The sequence below is a fragment of the Dendrobates tinctorius genome, unplaced genomic scaffold, assembly GCF_039654945.1.
Source record: "Dendrobates tinctorius isolate UK_male_01 unplaced genomic scaffold, ASM3965494v1 ptg000060l, whole genome shotgun sequence".
NCBI classification, from domain to species: domain Eukaryota; kingdom Metazoa; phylum Chordata; class Amphibia; order Anura; family Dendrobatidae; genus Dendrobates; species Dendrobates tinctorius.
In genome coordinates, this window is record NW_027361728.1 from 67,468,632 (window position 1) to 67,495,630 (window position 26,999).

At 54.1% G+C, this 26,999-nt stretch overlaps 1 long non-coding RNA gene across 1 annotated transcript in view; it reads left to right on the forward strand.

Annotated features, from left to right (window-relative positions):
• The first annotated feature begins 6,386 nt into the window (after positions 1-6,386).
• The window catches only part of LOC141092786 (uncharacterized), a 71,371-nt gene continuing 50,758 nt past the window's right edge, over positions 6,387-26,999 (forward strand). Inside the window, exon 1 of the long non-coding RNA XR_012232917.1 lies at positions 6,387-7,680. This is a non-coding gene — a long non-coding RNA (uncharacterized lncRNA). The remainder of the gene's footprint in view (positions 7,681-26,999) is intronic.

A 26,999-nucleotide genomic window follows, 5' to 3' on the forward strand; every position in this document is an offset into this window, starting at 1 on the left:
TTTTTGAAGTTCCCTATAACATTGAATCTAATCTCCATCCCTTACTCTTCCCTTATCCCTTATTCTTAAAGGGGTTGTCCGGGCTTTTCACATAATCTCAGTACATATCTGGGCTGCAGAATGGTGACAATAAGTAATTTACCTTCTGTCACCAGTTTGCAGGGTTTTCTAGATATCACTCTCTTGCTTCTGAGCAGAACGTCCAAGCAAGGGGGGGTGTGTTCTGGCATTGAAATTAGAACTGATTGTTTCCTCCTACTCTACTAAAAACCTGCCCTCTATAGCAACAACCCCACCCTCCATAGCAACAGGCCCTCCCCGTCCACATGAACAAGCCCTCCACACACAGTAACAAATCCTCCCCCTCTAGCAGCCTCAGTGCAGAGAGCAGAACCACCCAGCTGCTCCTCCCCCAGGCACACACTGAACAGTGATCTATGGAAAGTGAAACTCTAGTGAGGAGGGAAAATCGTCCTGTATTCTGGGCCACTCCATGATTACAATACATAACTCACTAATTATCAGTGATTCCTTCCTTCAGTGTCCCAGGCTGCTGGCAGTGATGGGGCTTGGGCTGGCAGTGAAGGGGCTCGGCTGCTGGCAGCAGTGAGAACAGACTGTGTGATGGCCAGTGATGTGGGTCTGCAGCTTCTAATCTGCACAGGGGATGGCAGTCACTGATGTAATCTGTTCTGTGACAAAGCCTCTGCTGTGTGAATGAGACAGCTCTGTGTTACTGATGTCTTCACACAGCAGCAGATTTGGTGCAGTGTATGTGTGAGCATGTCTATTTGGTATACAGCCTGCAGCAGCCATCTATTCTGTATACAGCCTGCAGCAGCCATCTATTGTGTATACAGCCTGCAGCAGACATCTATTGTGTATACAGCCTGCAGCAGCCGTCTATTGGGTATACAGCCTGCAGCAGTCTCTATAGTGTATACAGCAACAATCTATATTGTGTGTGTGTGTAATATATATATTATGCTGGAATGGAGGCAGAGCTGGAGTGGAGGATGGGCGGCATCTCCAGGGGACCCGAATATGATGTCAGTAAGGGACCCTGAAATTTCGAGTGTCAGCCCAGCAGGGATGAGAGCATAGATGGAAGAAGACATCAAGGTGGAGAGAGCACAGAGGGCAGAAGACAGCACAGGGGAAGAGCACACAGGGGGAGACAGCACAAAGGAGAGAGCACATGAGGGGAGAAGACAGCACAGGAAGAAGAGAGAGCGGACAGGGTGAAAGACAGCTCCACAGAGCTCACCCCATCGTGAAATCACTGCCCTCCTGATGCAATAGCATCGGGTCCACATCTAGTATATATATTATACACATATATCTACTATAGACTTGCATTAGGTGCTATATATAGTTTTCATTACACAATATACAATTATCTACAAGGAGTATGGCATGGAACATGTAATGGCCCTATCTATTACCATTGTGGATGCGATGTAGATTGTGCTGCTTTCACAAATACAGGATCACTGCTGTGTTCTTTCCAATGCTGGAATAATGATAAAGATGAGTGCTGGTGCAGTTTACTGACAGCCAGTGAGTAGGCAGTGGGTGATGCTGGTCACTGGAGCTTGGTGGAGCTTCACACATACACTGCACCAATTCTGCTGCTGTGTGAAGACATCAGTAACACAGAGCTGTCTCATTCACACAGCAGAGGCTTTGTCACAGAACAGATTACATCAGTGACTGCCATCCCCTGTGCAGATTAGAAGCTGCAGTCCCCCATCACTGGCCATCACACAGTCTGTTCTCACTGCTGCCAGCAGCTGAGCCCCATCATTGCCAGCCCGAGCCCCATCACTGTCAGCAGCCTGGGACACTGAGGGAAGGAATCACTGATAATTAGTGAGTTATGTATTGTAATCATGGAGTGGCCCAGAATACAGGACGATTTTCCCTCCTCACTAGAGTTTCACTTTCCATAGATCACTGTTCAGAGTGTGTCTGGGGGAGGAGCAGCTGGGTGGTTCTGCTCTCTGCACTGAGGCTGCTAGAGGGGGAGGATTTGTTACTGTGTGTGGAGGGCTTGTTCATGTGGACGGGGAGGGCCTGTTGCTATGGAGGGTGGGGTTGTTGCTATAGAGGGCAGGTTTTTAGTAGAGTAGGAGGAAACGACCAGCTCTCATTTCAATGCCAGAACACCCCCCCTTGGACTTTCTGCTCAGAAGCAAGAGAGTGATATCTAGAAAACCCTGCAAACTGGTGACAGAAGGTAAATTACTTATTGTAACCATTCTGCAGCCCAGATATGCACTGAGATTATGTGAAAAGCCCGGACAACCCCTTTAATGGTTCATACAAGGGACCTTGTTGGGTTGCTTGAACATAACTGTTCAAGATCCACAGGTCTAAAATATCACCTAGGATATTTTTCTTGTACAGGAATTAGTAAACTAGCTGCTGCCTTAAAGCTATTGTTTACAATTTAACAACCCATTTAGAATGGCCACAATGTGGGGGAAAAATAAAAGCAAGTTACTCATCCCCCAAAATGGTGCAACTTCATACTACTTAGTACTGTGACTCTACTACAACAGCTCATAGGGGCAACATTTGACCATTTCAGCCAGTCTGTAGCTACTGATCAGCTGCAGTCTTCACATTTTATCTGAGCAGGAGAAACACTGTATGGCTGCAGTTGTGGCAGATTGCCCCGCTGTTATGGGCATAAGACTGGCAGTATATACAGTGCTGAGTAAAGAGGAGCAACGCTGGTCCAGTAAGCACCATATCTATTTATTCAAAAGAGTTTGTTAAACAGTGGACAGCCCCTTTAACATAGTGTTCTTTGTTAGGCTGAAATATTTGGATGTGGAGGTGGGAAACAAACCCCAGGGTCTTCTAGATGGCAAATCACAACTCCATAACTAAGGCTACTTTCACACTTGCGCTTTTTTGCTGCGCGTTTTTTACGCACACAAAAGCATGAAAAAAACGCATCATGTGTTTTTGTGTGTGTTTTTTTGCGGGTTTTGGTGCATTTTTTTAAAAAAAAACGCATGCTTTTTTTGCGCACACGTGCGCATTACAATGCGCACGTATGCGCACCCATAGACTTTAATGGGTGTTTTGCTGTAAAAAAACGCATTGCGTGCGCATGCGCTTTTTTGGGGCAAGTCGGACGCACAAAAAATGCAACAGGATGCATTTTGTGCGCCTGAGCGCACACTGCAAAAAAATGCATGAGCATACAAACGCATACGTGCGCATATGTATGCGCACATATGCGCACCCATGTTAAAGTATAGGGGAAAAAATGCATGCTTTTTTTGCGCTAAAAAGCAGGGCAAAAAACGCAAGTGTGAAACCAGCCTAAGAGCCATTTCTCAACCTTTGCTATTGGCCCTATGTTTTCCATTGGGCGTGCTCTCCTCATTTGTCTTGCTTTAATTTATGATCCTGTAAATGGTTGTAAACAAGTTGGACAATTATTACTGAAACTGATATTTTGGGTATGTATAATACAAATTCAGCTTTATTACATCAAGCATCATTAACTTATATCGTCCCTCATATAATAACATTAGCTTCAATTCCACCAAATACATAAGGAAATATATGTCACATATTGTGCTGTAAGTTATTTTTACTATGCAAAAGAAAAACTGTCCCCGCGATCTGCATGGAGCTAAAAATTTATTACAACAGATTAAATGTGGGTGTGTAATTGGAAGGCAAATTAATTGTAACTGATTTCCTAGCCAAATACAGAAGTAATTCAATGGGTTTTGGCTTCTTATTGGATTATCTCTCAAAATGCAACACTACTCTTATATTTTCTCTTCAATATAGATTTAATTATCAAACGTACTGGCTCACACAGTGTGATAACATAATATTAAATACTATATATACTATATATAATATTAAATACTTAGTAATATACTATAGTTAATTTACTGACCATCTGTCCAGAAGACATACAATTTAAAAAGTTATATATGTGATATGAAAGTAAAGAAGGTAAAATCCACCAAGCTTGACTTTGAGAATAGTGCAAACTGCTCCTCAGTGCAATTAATTGGATGATATAGCAAATAACTAAATGGGGGTCCATGCTGACAAGCCGATCTAGTCTTTCTAACATCCATTTCAAGGGGCTCTATGGCAGTGCTCAGTTTTCAGTTAGACCATGGAGGTTTCTACACCTGCAATTGGGAGCCTACACATGAAAAGATAAGCTGGAAGGGTTTTCTGCTTTGTAAGTGGCTATGAGCTCTATCAGATAAAACTATGGCCCTGATTCATGTTTTTCTAATTTTACAACTCTTCAAAGTTTTTAACACAAGATTATTGGCGTGAAAGCTTTGATGTAACAGGTTTATGCTTTTGGCCAAAAAACACCAGCATCCTACTGACTGTACTATTTCATGCAACATTTATACATTTGTATTCTACTTTTAAATTAGATGGGTGTAAGACTTTAGAAAATGAACATTTTTAAAGTCAAAATTGCTTGTGGCTGTGTAGCCATTATCTGCATTAAATTTACTGAAGTGTTGCACAATGGTTCATACATTTGCCACATCTTTAGAGTTAATACTTCTGTCCAGTGCTGTTTTTCCACTCTTCAACCACCACCCAAAATAATGCACATAAATCTGCCTAACGCCAGGTTCACATAGCGTTTATGCCATATGTCAGTGGCTCGGTCAGGGCTTCTGTCTGAAGCCCTGAAAAATGAGAGGTTTCTATATAAGATATATACTCACTCAACATATTTTAGATGCCAGTGTACCCACTGAGTTTTTGAAGCAGAAGACTCTTTAGGAAAATGATAGCTGTGTTTTCCCTGGAGCGTCTTCTTTGGTGTCTAGTTGGTCATTTATGCGCTAGCTTTGCCTAAGGTGTCTTTTTTTATTGAAAGTATAAAGTGGTGAGCGACTTCCAGACAGAAGTCCCCTGACGAATGGTCAGGTAACTTCTTTTAGCCTCTTCATGGTGTCCAAAGTCAAAAGCAGTTACAAGAATCTAAAAGAGACTGAACATGTGCACAGCAAGTCGTTTTAATATTACAGTGCATATGTTCATTCTTTTAATCTTTTCAACCCTTTTCTCAGGTGAAAACTGCCTGAAAAAGATGTTTTGTGCATATACCGCCACCTCTTCATGACACATGACATATACTTACATCTTAAGTCATGTCCCTGACTTAGATGTCAGCTCTGGCGCTGAGCCCGCATCTTTCCTCACAGATGACAGCTGAATTAATCAGCTGTCATATGCCTTTAAAAGCCCCGGGCGGATTGGAGCTCCACCACCGCCTGTTAAGAAGTTAAATCCCACTGTCAATCTCTGACAGCGGGATTTAATATGTGCCAGCCATAAGCGCATCGCAAATCCCTTTCATCAGTGCTCCTGTCACATGGTCGTGTGGCTCCAATGGGTTGTTATGACATTCAGGGGTCTGCAGAAGACCCCCGTGCCTGTCATTACGATACTCCTGTGAATGCCGGCTTGTGGCTGGAGTTCACAGGAGATCCTGTTCTCTGCTATATATAGCAGGGCTGAAGCACTTATACCTATAGCACAGGAGATCGGATGATTGTAGTTTCAAATCTCTTAAAGGGAACCTGTCAGCAGGATTGTGCACAGTAACCTACAGACAGTGTCAAGTCGGCGCCATTATACTGATTACAATGATACCTGTTGATGAAATCCATCTTATTGTTGTTGTTTAATCTTTATTTTCAGTTTCTTGTGTTAATCGGATTCTTGAACCCTAAGGTGGAGTTGGTGTATGGGGTGCTCTGATTGGCTATTCACAATGCAGACTGCTGACAGGTCACTGATCCCTCACAGACCTGCCCCCTAGTTTGAATAATGAATATCTGTATATACAGTTTGAAAATGGCGCCCGCCGCCCCTGCACAGTAGCTGCTATCAGTGTCTTGCTGTGATCTGATAGCTGCTACTGTGCATGCGCCATCTTACTGGAGAAGAAAAAGAAATTCCTTCCCCAAGATGGCGCCGATAGCAGTTACTGCGCAGGCGCGGTGGGTGCCATTTTCAAATTTATTTATTTTTTCCTCCAGCTGAATAACCTGAACAAAAGGTATTATTGGCACATAAAACATGTGATTTTGCTGCAGAGCAGGTGCCACGGCCGGGGCCTGCCTGCAGAAGGTTTTTTTTTTAAGTATATGTCACGACTGCAGTCGCAGACGCGGCCCAGCAGGCGCCTCCACACCGATGGCGAGGGGCGGGCATCCCCCGGGGACGCAATATGGACCCTCTATACCACAGAGGGGGACCCGGGCCTACCCGAACTAGGGAAGGGCAGCGACCGGGATTCTGTGGCAGCTAAGCATGTGGACAAAGAAGACACGTAGGACTAGATAACACCGCACAACTTCAGGTATAAATAAAGTAAAGTTTACTTAAAGTAAAGTCACAGTACATAGACAAAACAGGGCTAAACCAGGCTCCCGATTCCACACCTCCCAGAAGGGTACCACTCAGTGGACCCCAAGGCACCATCAGATCACCGAGTCACTCATAAGTGGGACATTGGGACACAGGCAGGTCATCAGGACACACGAGGTCATCGGGACATCAGGACACACATGGTCATCAGGACATCAGGGTACACGAGGTCATCAGGACATCAGGACACATGAGGTCATCAGGACATCAGGACACACGAGATCATGGACATCAGGGTACATGAGGTCATCAGGACATCAGAGTCACCGGCAGACATCAGACTGGAGTTGTTTGGTTCCGGACATCCAACACGACCTACAGGCACCACTGCAGTCATCCAGCTCCAGGCTCCAGGCACCAGTCATCAGGTTCCAGACTGCGGTCAACAGGCTCCGGGCATCGGACCTAGGAAGGATCTCAAGCGTGAAGGTGCTAACACAGCAGGATTGCTGGGCCTGCATGGAGCTAACACCGCATGGTAGTCAGAGCACAGCATAGTAGATGCTCAGCAGGAACACCGGTTACAAGAGTCTCAGAGTCACTGGGTGCAGGGCTCCAAACACAGAGGGATTCCAGGAACATAACACAGTAGACAGTTCAGACATGGTCAGCTACAGGATCAAGGATTCAAGCCTGGATACACCGCCTCCAGGCCAGGGCAAATTTAGACAGGGTCAGGTACAGGACAGGTACAGGATCAAGGCCCGGATATATCGCCTCCGGGGCAGGGTGAGGGTACAGGACAAAGCGGGAATCAAGGCAGGGACTTTGGTACCATAATCAAGACAGAGGCGGTCCAAAGACACAGACACAAAGCACACATGGCAAAGTCCAGGAGCTTTGTGAATAGCTCTGGCCCTGGCCATAGGGCAGGGTAAGTTTATAAAGGGGCTGCCCCTCAGCAATTGACTGGGGACAGCATTTCAAGTACACACACTAACCCTGATAAAAGCAGGGAAGGTGTGGCTGCGCACGCCCTAAGCACACACAGAAACCATTGCAGCACAGTCAGTGCAGGAACTGCAGCTTAGAGCACCTGGCATTGTCTGCAAGCCTAGACACACGTGGAAAGTCATGCACCAGCTGCAAATGACCTCACAACTCGCGGACAGCTTCCACAGCGGCGACCAGGGACCGCACATGCGAATGGTCAAGCAGCAGAGCAAGGACCTAACACCACATGTGCAGCTACGCAGCAGAGCAAGGAACTGAGCAGGCTCCATACAGGTAAAAGCCAGCAGTATCCCAGCTCAATTAGGGGGGAAGGAGCAAAGGGTTAAAGCAAAAAACATGCATTGTCACGCCGACAAGCAGACACAGACAGAACGGCGTGACAGTATATACAGATATTCATTATGTAAACTAGGGGGCAGGTCAGTGAGGGATCAGTGACCTGTCAGCAGTCTGCATTATGAATATCTAATCAGAGCACCACATACCCCAACCCCGCCTTAGTGCACAAAATTCTCATTAACACAAAACTGAAAATAAAGATTACACAACAACCATAAGACGGATTTCACCAACCAAGGTATCATTTTAATCACGATAACGGCGCCGACCTGACACTGTGTGTAGGTTACTGTGCACAATCCTGCTGACAGGTTCCCTTTAAGGGGACTATTAAATAAACGTGTGAACACAGCCTTATATTTCGTGCGTTGTTGGTTTATTTCATTTCATTGATGTATCTAAATTTTCCTTCCTTCCTCAGTAGTTAATAATTGAAATGTGCAAAAAGAAGATTCTAAGTAGAAGGAAAACATTCTGCGAATCACATTCTGGTTTAGATGCTGTCCCAATGTCAGATTTGCTTACACTGGCAATAGATTTAATGCCCGGATGAATCATAGTTCATTTTGGCTTCTCAACATAAGAAGGCACATTTATTAACTCAGATGGTATTCATTTAGAGGGAATTTATGATTGAAAGCGTATTTAGAGTTTTGTTCATTCTATCACTGTCACCAATGGGCCTGTGCTGTGGTTAAGAAAAGATTATGGCACAGGCCAAAACGGCAAATAACTTACTTGAGACACTAGCTAAGGTCAGCAGCACAAACATCAGACTGCTAGACTCATTTTTTGCCATTATCAAGTAGATATTCATAAGAAGAAAACAAATTGCAACATCTGCACAGTTACTCTTTCATCGAGAATGTCTTAAAAAAAGAATATCCTGTTTTTTTCATATTTGTGGCATCATGGACTCATGTCATCCATAATTGTCACCAAAGTGTGCCTGATATTACATCATACATCTCTCCTCTAGTTATAGCTTTGTGTTTAGTACACAGATCAATATCAACTAGATGTGTATTTCCTGAAGGAAGTACAGATAGTGGTTTAAAATGGTGCCCGGGCTGCCCCTTTAAGAGAGACTTGCCTGCTGCCCCTGCAAGACTTTCAACTCAGGATCCGTTTTATATGTGGGTGCCTCTCAGGGGCCACTTTGGCCTCAGGGTCTGATTTGGAGGGTGGGGTCCCTCAGGATCCGATTCAGTGGCCTGGGCTCCTCAGGGCTTGAATTGCTGGCCGGGATCCCTCAGGGTCCGATTTTGTGGGTGGGTCCCCTCAGGGTCCGATTTGGTCGGCGGGGCCCCTCAGGGTCCGATTTGGTGGGAGTGGCCCCTCAGGGTCCGATTTGGTGGGCGGGGCCCCTCAGGGTCCGATTTGGTGGGAGGGGCCCCTCACGGTCCGATTTGGTGGGAGGGGCCACTCTGGATCCGATTTGGTGAGTGGGGTCACTCTGAGTCCGATTTGGTGGGCGGGGCCACTCTGGGTCCGATTTGGAGGCAAGGGTGTCTCAGCCTCTGATTTGGACCCCAGGGTCGATCAGCCTCCGATTTGGAGGCCGGGGTGGCTCAGCCTCCGATTTGGAGACCGGGGTGGCTCAGCCTCCGATTTGGAGGCGGGGGTGGCCCAGCCTCCGATTTGGAGGCCGGGGTGGCTCAGCCTCCGATTTGGAGGCCGGGGTGGTCAGCCTCCGATTTGGAGGCCGGGGTGGTCAGCCTCCGATTTGGAGGCCGGGGTCGATCAGCCTCCGATTTGGAGGCCGGGGTCGATCAGCCTCCGATTTGGAGGCCGGGGTCGATCAGCCTCCGATTTGGAGGCCGGGGTCGATCAGCCTCCGATTTGGAGGCCGGGGTCGATCAGCCTCCGATTTGGAGGCCGGGGTCGATCAGCCTCCGATTTGGAGGCCGGGGTCGATCAGCCTCCGATTTGGAGGCCGGGGTCGATCAGCCTCCGATTTGGAGGCCGGGGTAGCTCAGCCTCCGATTTGGAGGCCGGGGTAGCTCAGTCTCCGATTTGGAGGCCGGGGTCGCTCAGCCTCCGATTTGGAGGCCGGGGTCGCTCAGGCTCCGATCTGGAGGCCGCCGGGGTGGCTCAGCCTCCAATTTGGAGGCTGGGGTGGATCAGCCTCCGATTTGGAGGCCGGGGTCGATCAGCCTCCGATTTGGAGGCCGGGGTCGATCAGCCTCCGATTTGGAGGCCGGGGTCGATCAGCCTCCGATTTGGCGTGTCGGCCCTTTAAGACTCATTTCGGTGCGCCGGCCCTTTAACAATCACTTTGGCGCGTCGGCCCTTTAAGAGCTAGTTTGGCTCACTGGGCTTCTTCTAAGTCAACTTTGGCGGACATTCTCTCTCAGGGGCATGTGTCATGTGATGAAGCTAGATTTGCATTTGTGCTGTGGGTTAAGAGCTGATATTATGTGGCAGAAGCTCTGTCCTTGGGGCGTCATGTGACGTTCGTAGGCGTTGGCATAGTAACTTGGTCTGCCTGCGCATATCAATGAGCTCAACTGCCATTTCAATCGCCTCAGGGCACGTTTTGCCATTTCCCATTAAAAAGCATTGGAGACAGTGCATTCCAATGACGGGAAAAAAAATTTTCAAATGCAAATTGCGCAAAAACTACAAATCCGATCGACACGAAAAATACTTAGCACACCTCTCATGGATGCTGGCTTCGAAACGACACCTCAGCGGAGTCTGTGCGTGTAGCGGTTCGTGCTGTATTAATTGCGTAAATCAACTTAATAATAATAATAATAATAATAATAATAATAATAACTAGATGAGTATTTCCTGAAGGAAGTACAAATAGTGGTTTGAAATGGTGTCCGGGCTGCCCCTTTAAGAGAGACTTGCCTGCTGCCCCTGCAAGACTTTTAACTCAGGATCCGTTTTAACTGTGGGTGCCTCTCAGGGGCCACTTTGGCCTCAGGGTCCGATTCTGTGGGTGGGGCCCCTCAGGGTCCGATTTTGTGGCCGGGGCACCTCATGGTTCAATTTGGTGGGTGGGGCCCCTCAGGGTCCGATTTGGTGGGTAGGGCCCCTCAGGGGCTGATTTGTAGGGTGGGGCCCCTCAGGGTCCGATTTTGTGGCTGAGGCCCCTCAGGGTCCGATTTGGTGGCCGGGGCCCCCTAGGGTCCGATTTTGTGGGTGGGGCCCCTCAGGGTCTGATTTTGTGGCCGGGGCACCTCAGGGTCCAATTTGGTGGGTCGGGCCCCTCAGGGTCCGATTTGGTGGCCGGGGACCCTCAGGGGCTGATTTGGTGGGTGGGGCCACTCAGGGTCCGATTTGGTGGCCGGGCCCCCTCAGGGTCCAATTTTGTAGCCGGGGCCCCTCAGGGTCCAATTTTGTGGCCGGAACCCCTCAGGATCCGATTCGGTGGCCTGGGCTCCTCAGGGCTTGAATTGGTGGCCGGGATCCCTCAGGGTCTGATTTTGTGGGTGTGGCCCCTCAGGGTCCGATTTTGTGGCCGGGGACCCTCAGGGTCTGATTTTGTGGCCGGGGACCCTCAGGGTCCGATTTTGTGGATGGGGCCCCTCAGGGTCCGATTTTGTGGGTGGGGCCCCTCAGGGTCCGATTTTGTGGGTGGGGCCCCTCAGGGTCCGATTTTGTGGGTGGGGCCCCTCAGGGTCCGATTTTGTGGTCGGGGCCCCTCAGGGTCCGATTTTGTGGCCGGGGCCCCTCAGGGTCCGATTTTGTGGGTGGGGCCCCTCAGGGTCTGATTTAGTGGATGGGGCCCCTCAGGGTCCGATTTTGTGGGTGGGGCTCCTCAGGGTCCGATTTTGTGGTCGATGACCCTCAGGGGCCGATTTTGTGGCCGGGGCCCCTCAGGGTCCGATTTTGTGGTTGGGGCCCCTCAGGGACCGATTTTGTGGGTGGGGCCCCTCAGGGACCGATTTTGTGGGTGCGGCCCCTCAGGGTCCGATTTTGTGGGTGCGGCCCCTCAGGGTCCGATTTTGTGGCTGGGGCCCCTCAGGGTCCGATTTTGTGGTTGGGGCCCCTCAGTCTGATTTTGTGGGTTGGGCCCCTCAGGGTCCGATTTTGTGGGTGGGTCCCCTCGGGGTCCGATTTTGTGGGTGCGGCCCCTCGGGGTCCGATTTGGTGGGTGGGGCCACTCGGGGCCCGATATGGTGGGTGGAGTCACTCGGGGGCCGATTTGGTGGGCGGGGCCCCTCAGGGTCTGATTTGGTGGGCGGGGCTATTCTGGGTCTGATTTGGTGAGCGGAGCCCCTCTGGGTCCGATTTCTTGAGCGAGGCCACGCTGAGTCCGATTTCTTGAGCGGGGCCACGCTGGGTCTGATTTGGAGGCCAGGGTCGATCAGCCTCCAATTTGGAGGCCGGGGTGGATAAGCCTCCGATTTGGAGCCTGGGGTCACTCAGTTTTCGATTTGGCGCGCTGGCCCTTTAAGAATCACTTTGGCGCGTCGGCCGTTTTAGAGACAGGGTGGCTCACTGGGCTTCTAAATCCACTTTGGCGCACATTCTCTCTCAGGGGCATGCTTCATGTGATGAGGCTAGATTTGCATTTGTGCTGTGAGTTTCGCTTTAAGAGCTGATGTTATGTGCCAGAAGCTCTGTCCTGGGGGCATCATGTGACGTTCGTAGGCGTTGGCATAGTAAATGGGTGTGTCTGCGCATATCAATGAGCTTTACTGCCATTTGAATTGCCTCAGGGCACGTTTTAAGTTGCCCATTGAAAAGCATTGAGACATGCATTCCAATGACGGGAAAAAAAATTTTCAAACGCAAAATTGCGCAAAAACTACAAATCCGATCGACACAAAAAATACTTAGCACACCTCTCGTGGATGCTGGCTTCGAAACGACACCTCAATGGAGTCTGTGCGTGTAGCGGTTCGGGACGCATTAATTGCGGAAATCAACTGAATAAAAAGAAAAAGTTAGCAGCGTTCGGATTACAACATTAATACTAGATGTGTATTTCCTGAAGGAAGTACAGATAGTGGTTTGAAATGGTGCCCGGGCTGCCCCTTTAAGAGAGACTTGCCTGCTGCCCCTGCAAGACTTTCAACTCAGGATACGATTTAACTGTGGGTGCCTCTCAGGGGCCACTTTGGCCTCATGGTCTGATTTTGTGGGTGGGGCCCCTCAGGGCCTGATTTTGTGGGTGGGGCCCCTCAGGGTCCGATTTTTTGGGTGGGGCCCCTCAGGGTCCGATTTTGTGGCGGGGCCACTCAGGGTCCGATTTGGTGGCCGGGACCCCTCAGGGTCCGATTTGGTGGCCGGGGCCCCTCAGGGTCTGATTTGGTGGGTGGGGCCCCTCAAGGTCCGATTTTGTGGCTGGGGCCCCTCAGGGTCCGATTTTGTGGCCGGGGCCAATCAGGATCCGATTTTTGCGGCCGGAACCCCTCAGGGTCCAATTTTGCAGGTGGGGCCCCTCAGGGTCCGATTTTGTGGCCGGGGCCCGTCAGGGTCCGATTTTGTGGGTGGGACCTCTCAGGGTCTGATTTGGTGGGCGGGGCCCCTCAGGGTCCAATTTGGTGGGCAGGGCCCCTCAGGGTCCGATTTTGTGGCCGGGGCCCCTCAGGGTCCGATTTTGTGTCAGGGGCCCCTCAGGGTCCGATTTTGTGGTTGGGTCCCCTCAGGGTCTGATTTTGTGGTTGGGGCCACTCAGGGTCCGATTTTGTGGCCGCGGCCCCTCAGGGTCTGATTTTGTGGCCGCGGTCCCTCAGGGTCCGATTTTGTGGCAGGGGCCCCTCTGGGTCCGATTTTGTGGGTGGGGCCCCTCTGGGTCCAATTTGGTGGGCGGGACCACTCTGGGTCCAATTTGGTGGGCGGGGCCTCTCAGGGTCCGATTTTGTGGTTGGGTCCCCTCAGGGTCCGATTTTGTGGTTGGGGCCCCTCAGGGTCCGATTTTGTGGCCGGGGCCTATCAGGGTCCAATTTTGTGACTGTGGCCCATCAGGGTCCGATTTTGTGGCCGTGGCCCCTCAGGGTCTGATTTTGTGGCAGGGGCCCCTCTGGGTCTGATTTTGTGGGCGGAGCCCCTCTGGGTCCAATTTGGTGGGCGGGACCACTCTGGGTCCAATTTGGTGGGCGGGACCACTCTGGGTCCGATTTGGTGGGCGGGGCCTCTCAGGGTCCGATTTGGTGGGCGGGGCCCCACACGGTCCGATTTGGTGGGCGGGGCCACTCTGGGTAAGATTTGGAGGCTGGGGTCGCTCAGCCTCCAATTTGGAGGCCGGGGTCGTTGAGCTTCCGATTTGGAGGCCGAGGTCAAAAAGCCTCTGATTTGGAGGCCGGGGTCGATGAGCCTCCGATTTGGAGGCCGGGGTGGCTCAGCCTCCGATTTGGAGGCTGGGGTGGCTCAGCCTCCGATTTGGAGGCCGGGGTGGATCAGCCTCCGATTTGGAGGCCGGGGTAGATCAGCCTCCGATTTGGAGGCCGGGGTGGATCAGCCTCCAATTTGGAGGCCGGGGTGGATCAGCCTCCGATTTGGAGGCCGGGGTGGCTCAGCCTCCGATTTGGAGGCCGGGGTGGCTCAGCCTCCGATTTGGAGGCCGGGGTGGCTCAGCCTCCGATTTGGAGGCCGGGGTGGCTCAGCCTCCGATTTGGAGGCCGGGGTCGATCAGCCTCCGATTTGGAGGCCGGGGTGGCTCAGCCTCCAATTTGGAGGCCGGGGTGGATCAGCCTCCGATTTGGAGGCCGGGGTGGCTCAGCCTCCGTTTTGGAGGCCGGGGTCGATCAGCCTCCGATTTGGAGGCCGGGGTGGCTCAGCCTCCGATTTGGAGGCCGGGGTGGCTCAGCCTCCGATTTGGAGGCCGGGGTCGATCAGCCTCCAATTTGGAGGCCGGGGTGGCTCAGCCTCCGATTTGGAGGCCAGGGTGGCTCAGCCTCCGATTTGGAGGCCGGGGTGGCTCAGCCTCTTATTTGGAGGCCGGGGTGGCTCAGCCTCCGATTTGGAGGCCGGGGTGGCTCAGCCTCCGATTTGGAGGCCGGGGTGGCTCAGCCTCCGATTTGGAGGCCGGGGTGGCTCAGCCTCCGATTTGGAGGCCGGGGTGGCTCAGCCTCCGATTTGGAGGCCGGGGTGGCTCAGCCTCCGATTTGGAGGCCGGGGTGGCTCAGCCTCCGATTTGGAGGCCGGGGTGGCTCAGCCTCCGATTTGGAGGCCGGGGTGGCTCACCCTCCGATTTGGAGGCCGGGGTGGCTCAGCCTCCGATTTGGAGGCCGGGGTGGCTCAGCCTCCGATTTGAAGGCCGGGGTCAATCACCCTCCGATTTGGAGGCCGGGGTGGCTCAGCCTCCAATTTGGAGGCCGGGGTGGCTCAGCCTTCGATCTGGAGGCCGGGGTGGCTCAGCCTCCGATTTGGAGGCCGGGGTGGCTCAGCCTCCGATTTGGAGGCCGGGGTGGCTCAACCTCTAATTTGGAGGCCGGGGTGGCTCAGCCTCCGATTTGGAGGCCGGGGGGTCGATCAGCCTCCCATTTGGAGCCTGTGGTCACTCAGCTTTCGATTTGGCGTGTTGGCCCTTTAAGACTCATTTCGGTGCGCCGGCCCTTTAACAGTCACTTTTGCACTTCGGCCCTTTAAGAGCCAGTTTGGCTCACTGGGCTTCTAAATACACTTTGGCGCACATTCTCTCTCAGGGGCATGTGTCATGTGATGAAGCTAGATTTGCATTTGTGCTGTGGGTTTCGCTTTAAGAGGTGATATTATGTGGCAGAAGCCCTGTTCTGGAGATGTCATGTGACGTTCGTAGGCGTTGGCATAGTAACTGGGTCTGCCTGCGCATATCAATGAGCTCAACTGCCATTTCAATCGCCTCAGGGCATGTTTTGCCATTTCCCCATTCAAATGCATTGGAGACAGTGCATTCCAATGACGTGAAAAAATTTTTTCGAACACAAATTGCGCAAAAACTACAAATCTGATCGACACGAAAAATACTTAGCACACCTCTCATGGGCGCTGGCTTCGAAACGACACCTCAACGGAGTCTGTGCGTGTAGCGGTTCGGGCTGTATTAATTGCGGAAATCAACTTAATAATAATAATAATAATAATAAGAAGAAGAATAAGTTAGCAGCGTTCGGATTACAATATAGTGGTTTTTTCAAACCACTATAACTAGATGTGTATTTCCTGAAGGAAGTACAGATAGTGGTTTGAAATGCTGCCCAGGCTGCCCCTTTAAGAGAGACTTGCCTGCTGCACCTGCAAGACTTTCAACTCAGGATCCGTTTTCACTGTGGGTGCCTGTCAGGGGCCACTTTGGCCTCAGGGTCCGATTTTGTGCGTGGGGCCCTCAGGGCCGATTTTGTGGGTGGGGCACCTCAGGGTCCGATTTGGTGGGTGGGGCCCCTCAGGGTCCGATTTGGTGGGTGGGGCCCCTAAGGGTCCGATTTTGTGGCCGGGTCCCTCAGGGTCTGATTTGGTGGTTGTGGCCCCTCAGGGTCCAATCTTGTGGCCGGGGCCCCTCAGGATCCGATTTTGTGGGTGGGGCCCCTCAGGGTCCGATTTTGTGGCCGGGGCCCCTCAGGGTCCGATTTTGTGGCCGGGGCCCCTCAGGGTCCGATTTGGTGAGCGAGGCCCCTCAGGGTCCAATTTGGTGAGCGAGGCCCCTCAGGGTCCAATTTGGTGAGCGGGGCCCCTCAGGGTCTGATTTGGTGGGCGGGATCTATCAGAGTCCGATTTGGTGGGCGGGGCCCCTCAGGGTCCAATTTGGTGGGTGGGGCCCCTCGGGGTCCGATTTTGTGGGTGGGGCCCCTCAGGATCCGATTTTGTGGTTGGGGCCCCTCAGGATTCAATTTTGTAGGTGGGGTCCCTCAGGGTCCGATTTTGAGGCCGGGGCCCCTCAGGGTCCGATTTTGTGGCCGGGGCCCGTCAGGGTCCGATTTTGTGGCCGGGGCCCGTCAGGGTCCGATTTTGTGGTTGGGCCCCTCAGGGTCCGATTTTGTGGGTAGGGCCCCTCAGGGTCCGATTTTGTGAGTGGGGCCACTCAGGGTCCAATGTTGTGGCCGGATCCCCTCAGGGTCCGATTTTGTGGGTGGGTCCCCTCAGGGTCCGATTTTGTGGGTGGGGCCCCTCAGGGTACAATTTTGTGGCCGGGCCCCTCAGGGTACAATTTTGTGGGTGGGGCCTCTTAGGGTCCGATTTTGTGGGTGGGGCCTCTCAGGGTACAATTTGGTGGGCGGGGCCACTCTGGGTCCGATTTGGTGAGCTGGGACCCTCAGAGTCCGATTTGGTGGGCGGGGCCCCTCAGGGTCCGATTTGGTGGGCGGGATCCCTCGGGGTCCGATTTGGTGGGCGGGGCCCCTCGGGGTCCGATTTGGTGGGCGGGGCCCCTCGGGGTCCGATTTGGTGGGTGGGGCCCCTCGGGGTCCGATTTGGTGAGCGGGTCCACTCTAGGTCTGATTTGGTGGGCGGGCCACTCTGGGTCCGATTTGGTGGGCGGGGCCCCTCAGAGTTAAATTTGGTCAGCTGGGACCCTCAGGGTCCAATTTGGTGGGCGGGGCCCCTCAGGGTCCCATTTGGTGGGCGGGGCCCCTCATGGTCCCATTTGGTGGGCGGGCCCCTCAGGGTCCGATTTGGTGGGCGGGGCCACTCTGGGTCTGATTTTGTGGGTTGGGCCTCTCAAGGTCCGATTTTGTGGCCGGGGCCCTCAGGGTCCGATTTTGTGTCCGTGGCCCCTCAGGGTCCGATTTTGTAGCCGGTGCCTCTCAGGGTCCGATTTTGTGGTTGGGGCCCCTCAGGGTCCGATTTTTGGGGCCTGGGCCCCTCAGGGTCCGATTTTGCAGGTGGAGCCCCTCAGGGTCCGATTTTGCGGGTGGGGCCCCTCTGGGTCCGATTTTGCGGTTGGGGCCCCTCAGGGTCCGATTTTGCGGGTGGGGCTCCTCAGGGTCGGATTTTGCGGTTGGGGCCCCTCAGGGTCCGATTTTGTGGCCGGGGCCCCTCAGGGTCTGATTTTGTGGCCGGGGCCCCTCAGGGTCCGATTTTGTGGCCGGGGCCCCTCAGGGACCGATTTTGAGGGTGGGGCCCCTCAGGGTCCAATTTGGTGGGCGGGGCCCCTCAGGGTCCAATTTGGTGGGCGGGGCCCCTCAGGGTCCGATTTTGTGGGTGGGACCCCTCAGGGTCCAATTTTGTGGCTGGGGCCCCTCAGGGTCTGATTTTGTGGCTGGGGCCCCTCAGGGTCTGATTTTGTGGGTGGGGCCCTTCAGGGTCCGATTTGGTGGGCGGGGCACCTCTAGGTCCGATTTGGTGGGCGGGGTCAATCTGGGTCCGATTTGGTGGGCGGGGTCAATCTGGGTCCGATTTGGTGGGCGGGGCCCCTCAGGGTCCAATTTGGTGGGCGGGGCCCCTCAGGGTCCGATTTTGTGGGTGGGGCCCCTCAGGGTCCGATTTTGTGGCTGGGGCCCCTCAGGGTCTGATTTTGTGGCTGGGGCCCCTCAGGGTCTGATTTTGTGGGTGGGGCCCTTCAGGGTCCGATTTGGTGGGCGGGGCCCTTCAGGGTCCGATTTGGTGGGCGGGGCACCTCTAGGTCCGATTTGGTGGGCGGGGCTACTCGGGGTCCGATTTGGTGGGCGGGGTCAATCTGGGTCCGATTTGGTGGGCGGGGCTCCTCAGGTTCCGATTTTGCGGGTGGGGCCCCTCAGGGTCCGATTTGATGGGCGGGGCCCCTCAGGGTCCGATTTGATGGGCGGGGCCAATCTGGGTCCGATTTGATGGGCGGGGCCTTTCAGGGTCCGATTTGATGGGCGGGGTCACTCTGGGTCCGATTTGGTGGGCGGGGATTCTCAGGGTCTGATTTGGTGGGCGGGGCTCCTCAGGGTCCGATTTGGTGGGCGGGGCCCTTCAGGGTCCGATTTGGTGGGCGGGGCCACTCGGAGTCTGATTTGGTGGGCAGGGCCCCTCAGGATCCGATTTGGTGGGCTGTGCTACTCTGGGTCTGATTTTTTGAGCGGGGCCACACTGGGTCCGATTTGGAGGCCAGGGTGGCTCAGCCTCCGATTTGGAGGCCGGGGTCACTCAGCTTTCGATTTGGCGCGCCGGCCCTTTAAGACTCATTTCGGTGCGCTGGCCCTTTAAGAATCACTGTGGCACGTCGGCCCTTTAAGAGTCAGGGTGGCTCATTGGGCTTCTAAATCCACTTTGTCGCACATTCTCTCTCAGGGGCATGTGTCATGTGATGAAGCTAGATTTGCATTTGTGCTGTGGGTTTCACTTTAAGAGCTGATATTATGTGGCAGAAGCTCTGTCCTTGGGATGTCATGTGACGTTCGTAGGCGTTGGCATAGTAACTGGGTCTGCCTGCGCATATCAATGAGCTCAACTGCCATTTCAATCGCCTCAGGGCACGTTTTGCCATTACCCATTGAAAAGCATTGGAGACAGTGCATTCCAATGACGGGAAAAAAAAATTTCAAACGCAAATTGCGCAAAAACTACAAATCCGATCGACACGAAAAATACTTAGCACACCTCTCATGGACGCTGGCTTCGAAACGACACCTCAACGGCGTCTGTGCGTGTAGCGGTTCGGGCTGTATTAATTGCGGAAATCAACTTAATAATACTAATAAGAAGAAGAAGAATAAGTTAGCAGCGTTCGGATTACAATATAGTGGTTTTTTCAAACCACTATAACTAGATGTGTATTTCCTGAAGGAAGTACAGATAGTGGTTTGAAATAGTGCCCGGGCTGCCCCTTTAAGAGAGACTTGCCTGCTGCCCCTGCAAGACTTTCAACTCAGGATACGATTTAGCTGTGGGTGCCTCTCAGGGGCCACTTTGGCCTCATGGTCTGATTTTGTGGGTGGGGCCCCTCAGGGCCTGATTTTGTGGGTGGGGCCCCTCAGGGTCCGATTTTTTTGGGTGGGGCCTCTCAGGGTCCGATTTTGTGGCCGGGGCCACTCTGGGTAAGATTTGGAGGCCGGGGTGGCTCAGCCTCCAATTTGGAGGCCGGGGTGGCTCAGCCTCCTATTTGGAGGCCGGGGTGGCTCAGCCTCCTATTTGGAGGCCGGGGTGGCTCAGCCTCCTATTTGGAGGCCGGGGTGGCTCAGCCTCCTATTTGGAGGCCGGGGTGGCTCAGCCTCCGATTTGGAGGCCGGGGTGGCTCAGCCTCCGATTTGGAGGCCGGGGTGGCTCAGCCTCCGATTTGGAGGCCGGGGTGGCTCAGCCTCCGATTTGGAGGCCGGGGTGGCTCAGCCTCCGATTTGGAGGCCGGGGTGGCTCAGCCTCCGATTTGGAGGCCGGGGTGGCTCAGCCTCCGATTTGGAGGCCGGGGTGGCTCAGCCTCCGATTTGGAGGCCGGGGTGGATCAGCCTCCGATTTGGAGGCCGGGGTGGCTCAGCCTCCGATTTGGAGGCCGGGGTGGCTCAGCCTCCGATTTGGAGGCCGGGGTGGATCAGCCTCCGATTTGGAGGCCGGGGTGGATCAGCCTCCGATTTGGAGGCCGGGGTGGATCAGCCTCCGATTTGGAGGCCGGGGTGGATCAGCCTCCGATTTGGAGGCCGGGGTGGATCAGCCTCCGATTTGGAGGCCGGGGTGGATCAGCCTCCGATTTGGAGGCCGGGGTGGATCAGCCTCCGATTTGGAGGCCGGGGTGGCTCATTGTCCGATTTGGAGGCCGGGGTGGCTCAGCCTCCGATTTGGAGGCCGGGGTGGCTCAGCCTCCGATTTGGAGGCCGGGGTGGCTCAGCCTCCGATTTGGAGGACGGGGTCGATCAGCCTCCGATTTGGAGGCTGGGGTGGCTCAGCCTCTGATTTGGAGGCCTGGGTCGATCAGCCTCCCATTTGGAGGCCGGGGTGGATCAGGCTCCGATTTGGAGGCCGGGGTGGATCAGGCTCCGATTTGGAGGCCGGGGTGGATCAGCCTCCCATTTGGAGGCCGGGGTGGCTCATTGTCCGATTTGGAGGCCGGGGTGGCTCAGCCTCCGATTTGGAGGCCGGGGTGGCTCAGTCTCCGATTTGGTGTGTCGGCCCTTTAAGAATTATTTGGGTGCGCTGGCCCTTTAACAATCACTTTGGCGCGTTGGCCCTTTAAGAGCTAGTTTGGCTGACTGGGCTTCTTTTAAATCCACTTTGGCGCACACATTCTCTCTCAGGGGCATGTGTCATGTGATGAAGCTAGATTTGCATTTGTGCTGTGGGTTTCGCTTTAAGAGCTGATATTATGTGGCAGAGGCTCTGTGCTGGGGTTCAAGTGAAGTTCGTAGGCGTTGGCATAGTAACTGGTTCTGCCTGCGCATATCAATGAGCTCAACTGTCATTTCAATCGCCTCAGGGCACGTTTTGCCATTTCCTATTGAAAAGCATTGGAGACAGTGCATTCCAATGACGGGAAAAAAAATTTTCAAACGCAAATTGCGCAAAAACTACAAATCCGATCGACACGAAAAATACTTAGCACACCTCTCATGGACGCTGGCTTCGAAACGACACCTCAACAGAGTCTGTGCGTGTAGCGGTTCGGGCCGCATTAATTGCGGAAATCAACTTAATAATAATAATAACTAGATGTGTATTTCCTGAAGGAAGTACAGATAGTGGTTTGAAATGGTGCCCGGGCTGCCCCTTTAAGAGAGACTTGCCTGCTGCCCCTGCAAGACATTCAACTCAGGATCCGTTTTAACTGTGGGTGCCTCTCAGGGGCATCTTTGGCCTCATGGTCTGATTTTGTGGGTGGGGCCCCTTAGGGCCCGATATTGTGGGTGGGGCCCCTCAGGGTCCAATTTTATGGCTGGGGCCCCTCAGGGTGCGATTTGGTAGGTGGGGCCCCTCAGGGTCCGATTTGGTGGCCGGGGCCCCTCAGGAGCTGATTTGGTGGGTGGGGCCCCTCGGGGTCTGATTTGGTGGGCGGGGCCACTCTGGGTCCGATTTGGTGGGTGTGGCCCATAAGGGTCCGATTTGGTGAGTGGGGCCCCTCAGGGTCCAATTTGGTGAGCGGGACCCCTCAGGGTCCGATTTAGTGGGTGGGGTCACTCTGGGTCTGATTTGGTGGGTGGTGCTCCTCAGGGTCCGATTTGGTGGGTGGGGCCACTCTGGGTCCGATTTGGTGGGCGGGGCCCTTTGGGGTCCGATATGGTGGGCTGTGCCACTCTGGGTCCATTTTGGTGGGTGGGGCCACTCAGGGTCTGATTTTTTTAGCGGGGCCACGCTGGGTCAGATTTGGAGGCCAGGGTGGATCAGCCTCCGATTTGGAGGTCGGGGTGGCTCAGCCTCCGATTTGGAGCCTGGGGTCACTCAGCTTTCGATTTGGCGCGCCGGCCCTTTAAGACTCATTTCGGTCAGCCGGCCCTTTAAGAATCACTTTGGCGCGTCGGCCCTATAAGAGCCAGGGTGGCTCACTGGGCTTCTAAATCCACTTTGGCGCACATTCTCTCTCAGTGGCATGCGTCATGTGATGAAGCTAGATTTGCATTTATGCTGTTGGTTTCGCTTTAAGAGCTGAAATTATCTGCCAGAAACGCTGTCCTAGAGAGGTCATGTGAAGTTTGTAGGCGTTGGCATAGTAACTGGGTGAGCCTGCGCATATCAATGAGCTTAACTGCCACCTCACGACTGTCCACTGAATCGGATCCGGTTTTCCCTATGGCAACATTTTCCCATTGAAATGCATGGAGGAAAATGTTTTTTCAAACGCAAATTGCGCAAAAACTCCAAATCCGATCTACATGAAAAATACTTAGCACACCACTCGTGGACGCTGGCTTCGAAGCGAGGCCTCAACGGAGTCTGTGCGTGTAGCGGTTCGGGCCGCATTAATTGCGGAAATCAACTGAATAGTAATAATAATACTAGATGTGTATTTCCTGAAGGAAGTACAGATAGTGGTTTGAAATGGTGCCCGGGCTGGGGTTGCTCAGCCTCCGATTTGGAGGCCGAGGTGGCTCAGCCTCCTATTTGGAGGCCGGGTGGCTCAGCCTCCTATTTGGAGGCCGGGATGGCTCATCGTCAGATTTGGAGGCCGGGGTGGCGCAGCCTCCTATTTGGAGGCCGGGGTGGCTCAGCCTCTGACTTGGAGGCAGAGGTGGCTCAGCCTCCGATTTGGAGGCCAGGGTCGATCAGCCTCCGATTTGAAGGCCGGAGTGAATCAGCCTCCGATTTGGAGGCCGGGGTGGCTCAGCCTCCGATTTGGAGGCCGGGATGGCTCAGCCTCAGATTTGGAGGCCGGGGTGGCTCAGCCTCCGATTTGGAGGCCGGGGTGGCTCAGCCTCCGATTTGGAGGCCGGGGTGGCTCAGCCTCCGATTTGGAGGCCGGGGTGGCTCAGCCTCCGATTTGGAGGCCAGGGTGGCTCAGCCTCCGATTTGGAGGCCGGGATGGCTCAGCCTCAGATTTGGAGGCCGGGGTGGCTCAGCCTCCGATTTGGAGGCTGGGTTGGCTCAGCCTCCGATTTGGAGGCCGGGGTCGATCAGCCTCCAATTTGGAGGCCGGGGGTTGATCAGCCTCCGATTTGGAGGCCGGGGTGGCTCAGCCTCCGATTTGGCGTGTAGGCCCTTTAAGACTCATTTTGGTGCGTCGGCCCTTTAACAATCACTTTGGCGCGTTGGCCCTTTAAGAGCTAGTTTGGCTCACAGGGCTTCTAAATCAACTTTGGCGGACATTCTCTCTCAGGGGCATGTGTCATGTGATGAAGCTAGATTTGCACTTGTGCTGTGGGTTTCGCTTTAAGAGCTGATATTATGTGGTAGAAGCTCTGTCCCCGGGGCGTCATGTGACGTTCGTAGGCGTTGGCATAGTAACTGGGTGTGCCTGCGCATATCAATGAGCTTACCTGCCATTTTAATCGCCTCAGGGCACGTTTTGCCATTTCCCATTGAAAAGCATTGGAGACAGTGCATTCCAATGATGGGAAAAAAAATTTTCAAATGCAAATTGCGCAAAAACTACAAATCCGATCGACACGAAAAATACTTAGCACACCTCTCGTGGACGCTGGCTTCGAAACGACACCTCAACGGAGTCTGTGCGCGTAGCGGTTCGGGCCGCATTAATTGCGGAAATCAACTGAATAAAAAGAAAAAGTTAGCAGCGTTCAGGAAATACACATCTAGTATTAATGTTGTAATCCGAAGGAAGTACAGATAGTGGTTTGAAAATTGTGCCCGGGCTACCCCTTTAAGAGATACTTGCCTGCTGCCGCTGCAAGACTTTCAACTCAGGATCCGTTTTAACTGTGGGTGCCTCTCAAGGGCCACTTTGGCTTCAGGGTCTGATTTTGTGGGTGGGGCCACTCAGGAGCTGATTTGGTGTGGGGCCCCTCAGGGTCCGAATTGATGGGCGGGGCCCCTCAGGGTCCGATTTGGTGGGCGGGGCACCTCTGGGTCCGATTTGGTGGGCGGGGCCACTCTGGGTCCGATTTGGTGGGCGGGGCCACTCTGGGTCCGATTTGGTGGGCGGGGCCACTCTGGGTCCGATTTGGTGGGCGGGGCCACTCTGGGTCCGATTTGGTGGGCGGGGCCACTCTGGGTCCGGTTTGGAGGCCAGGGTCGATCAGCCTCCGATTTGGAGCCTGGGGTCACTCAGCTTTCGATTTGGCGCGCTGGCCCTTTAAGAATCACTTAGGCGCGTCGCCATTAAAGAGCCAGTTTGGCGCACTGGGCTTTTAAATCCACTTTGGCGCACATTCTCTCTCAGGGGCATGCGTCATGTGATGAAGCTAGATTTGCATTTGTGCTCTGGGTTTCGCTTTAAGAGCTGATATTATCTGCCAGAAACTCTGTCTTGGAGGGGTCATGAAAAGTTTGTAGGCGTTGGCATAGTAACTGGGTGTGACTGCGCATATCAATGAGCTTAACTGCTATTTGAATCGCCTCACGACTGCCCCATGTTTTCCCTATGGCAAAATTTTCCATTTGAAATGCATTGAGACAGTGCATTCCAATGACAGGAAAATGTTTTTTCAAATGCAAATTGTACAAAAACTATAAATCTGATCGACACGAAAAATACTTAGCACACCTCTCGTGAACGCTGGCTTCGAAACGACACCTCAACGGAGTCTGTGCGTGTAGCGGTTCGGGCCGCATTAATTGCGGAAATCAACTGAATAGTAATAATAATACTAGATGTGTATTTCCTGAAGGAAGTACAGATAGTGGTTTGAAATGGTGCCCGGGCTGCCCCTTTAAGAGAGACTTGCCTGCTGCCCCTGCAAGACTTTCAACTCAGGATCCGTTTTAACTGTGGGTGCCTCTCAGGGGCCACTTTGGCCTCAGGGTCCGATTTTGTGGGTGGGACCCCTCAGGGCCCGATTTTGTGGGTGGGGCCCCTCTGGGTCCGATTTTGTGGCCGGGGAACCTCAGGGTCCAATTTTGTGGGTGGGGCCCATAGGGTCCGATTTGGTGGACGGGGCCACTCAGGGTCCGACTTGGTGGGCGGGGCCACTCAGGGTCCGATTTGGTGAGTGGGGCCCCTCAGAGTTCAATTTGGTCAGCAGGGCCCCTCAGGGTCCGATTTTGTGGTTGGGGCCTTTCAGAATCTGATTTAGTGGGCGGGGCCCCTCCGGGTCTGAATTGGTGGGCGGTGCCCCTCAGTGTCCGATTTGGTGGGCGGGGCCCCTCAGGGTCCGATTTGGTGGGTTGGGCCCCTCAGGGTTCGATTTTGTGGGTTGGGCCCCTCAGGGTCCGATTTTGTGTCCGGGGCCCCTCAGGGTCCGATTTTGTGGCCGGTGCCTCTCAGGGTCCGATTTTGTGGTTGGGGCCCCTCAGGGTCCGATTTTGTGTCCGGAGCCTCTCAGGGTCCGATTTTGTGGTTGGGGCCCCTCAGGATCCGATTTGTGGCCGGGGTCCCTCAGGGTCCGATTTTGTGGCCGGGGCCCCTCAGGGTCCGATTTTGTGGGTGGGGCCCCTCAGGGTCCAATTTTTTGGCCGGGGCGCCTCAGGGTCCAATTTTGTGGGTGGGGCCCCTCAGGGTCCAATTTTGTGGGTGGGGCCCCTCAGGGTCCAATTTTGTGGGTGGGGCCCCTCAGGGTCCGATTTTGTGGTTGGGGCCCCTCAGGGATCGATTTTGTGGTTGGGGCCCCTCAGGATCCAATTTTGTGACCGGGCCCCTCAGGGTCTGATTTTGTGGGTGGGGCCCCTCAGGGTCCGATATTGTGGGTGGGGCCCCTCAGGATCCGATTTTGTGGGTGGGCCCCCTCAGGATCTGATTTTGTGGTTGGGGCCCCTCAGGGTTCAATTTTGTAGGCGGGGCCCCTCAGGGTCTGATTTTGTGGCCGGGGCCCCTCATGGTCCGATTTTGTGGGTGGGGCCCCTTAGGGTCCGATTTGGTGGACGGGGCCACTCAGGGTCCGATTTGGTGGGCGGGGCCACTCAGGGTCCGATTTGGTGAGTGGGGCCCCTCAGAGTTCAATTTGGTCAGCGGGGCCCCTCAGGGTCCGATTTTGTGGGTGGGGCCCCTCAGGGTCCGATTTTGTGGTTGGGGCCTTTCAGAATCTGATTTAGTGGGTGGGGCCCCTCCGGGTCTGAATTGGTGGGCGGGGCCCCTCAGTGTCCGATTTGGTGGGCGGGGCCCCTCAGGGTCCGATTTGGTGGGTTGGGCCCCTCAGGGTCCGATTTTGTGGGTTGGGCCCCTCAGGGTCCGATTTTGTGTCCGGGGCCCCTCAGGGTCCGATTTTGTGGCCGGTGCCTCTCAGGGTCCGATTTTGTTGTTGGGCCCCCTCAGGGTCCGATTTTGTGTCCGGAGCCTCTCAGGGTCTGATTTTGTGGTTGGGGCCCCTCAAGATCCGATTTTGTGGCCGGGGTCCGTCAGGGTCCGATTTTGTGGCCGAGGCCCCTCAGGGTCCAATTTTGTGGGTGGGGCCCCTCAGGGTCCAATTTTTTGGCCGGGGCCCCTCAGGGTCCAATTTTGTGGGTGGGGCCCCTCAGGGTCCAATTTTGTGAGTGGGGCCCCTCAGGGTCCAATTTTGTGGGTGGGGCCCCTCAGGGTCCAATTTTGTGGTTGGGGCCCCTCAGGGATCGATTTTGTGGTTGGGGCCCCTCAGGATCCAATTTTGTGACCGGGGCCCTCAGGGTCTGATTTTGTGGGTGGGGCCCCTCAGGGTCCGATATTGTGGGTGGGGCCCCTCAGGATCCGATTTTGTGGGTGGGCCCCCTCAGGATCTGATTTTGTGGTTGGGGCCCCTCAGGGTTCAATTTTGTAGGCGGGGCCCCGCAGGGTCTGATTTTGTGGTTGGGGCCCCTCAAGATCCGATTTTGTGGCCGGGGTCCCTCAGGGTCCGATTTTGTGGCCGGGGCCCCTCAGGGTCCAATTTTGTGGGTGGGGCCCCTCAGGGTCCAATTTTTTGGCCGGG